The following is a 1,511-nucleotide window of genomic DNA, read 5'->3' on the forward strand; positions in this document are numbered from 1 at the left end:
AAAATGTCCATGCAGGTTCACAATGTGTATTAGCATAAAGATCCATTCTTAGTCATAAATCTAGAAGAAGCTGCATTACACAACAAGCTCTCACAGTCACCGCAGAATTAGAAGTTATACCACACTTCTCCAAACGTCACATTTCAACGTGTTTTTGGCACCCTGGGTGGACATGTCTTGCTCGCGTTGTTCTGTTTCACCAAATGTCAAATATAGAAGGTTAAGGTTTGGGATAGGGTTAAAATGTTATGTTTAGGCACTCATTCCGAAAGGTCAAGTCATATAGATCGTATATATACATATAGATTGTATAGATTCATAGAGCAGCTGTTGCTGCTGGGTGTTGTAGAGTATTTTGCAGCTCCGTAGAGTGCTGAGAGAGTTGTTACATGCAAACCAGGTTTCTTTATGATCTATGCCAGGTTTCTTTMTGACCTATGGTTGTAAACAAATGGTGAAGGATGTCTCTCTCCACTCTGGGCTCTCCTCCCTGCACCATGCCTGATGAACGGGATGGGAGTGTCAATGAAAGTGGAGATGGGACTGTGCCAGGGACAGTGGCAGACAAGCGAGGGAAACTGACAGAGACCTCCTGGGAGACACAAGATTTACCTGAAGTAGATAGAGGCACTTTAAAGGTCCAGTCCTTATTTTGAGGGGTAAAAAAAACCCAGTAGCTTCACCATTTGGTTTGCTTTAAATCTGAAGTATTACCTAGCAGCTCTCACAGTCTCACATCAGAATTATTAAATAGACGTTCCATCCATGCCTCTCAAACATTCAGATTTTGAAGCTGTTCTAAATGTCAACATTTTGAAGTGTTTAATTAAGGTAAAACATGTAGGCATTAACAACTTTCTAACGCTGGATTCAAACTTGCAAACTTTGGAATCAGAGGCAGATGCTTAAGCCCATCCACCACCCCTGCAATACCCCCACAATACCCTAGCAAAATCTAAATCTACTTGAAGGTAACAGCGCCCCCCAGGGGTCAGTTTCCACATCATCTCCCAGCATCCTTCGACATGGATGTTACATTTACATTTAAGTCATTTAGCTGACGCTCTTATCCAGAGCGACTTACAATTTGGAAAGTTCATACATATTCATCCTGGTCCCCCCATGGGGAATGAACCCACAACCCTGGCGTTGCAAGCGCCATGCTCTACCAACTGAGCCACACGGGACCACATGTTGAATACTGACTTGTATCACGGGTGACCCGGCTGAGTATTATATATGATATAGATCGGTACTGCCGATCTGACAACTTCTGTCTGTAGCGTCCCAGCAGTTTGACCCCTTCTGTGGAAAGGTGACTCTCACGAACAAGTACATGTTTTGCTCTTGGACACCCACAGACCTCACAGGACTCGTTTGAAGGTTCCCCACTACCAGTTGAAAAAAGCAGTCTGTTGTTCCATATCGTGAATCTGTTATTCAATGTGTTTGTATGGGCTAAAAGCAGTAAAGCTTCAGCCATCTGTAACGCTTCAGCCATCTGTAATGCT

Source organism: Salvelinus sp. IW2-2015, unplaced genomic scaffold, assembly GCF_002910315.2.
Source record: "Salvelinus sp. IW2-2015 unplaced genomic scaffold, ASM291031v2 Un_scaffold1753, whole genome shotgun sequence".
NCBI lineage: Eukaryota > Metazoa > Chordata > Actinopteri > Salmoniformes > Salmonidae > Salvelinus > Salvelinus sp. IW2-2015.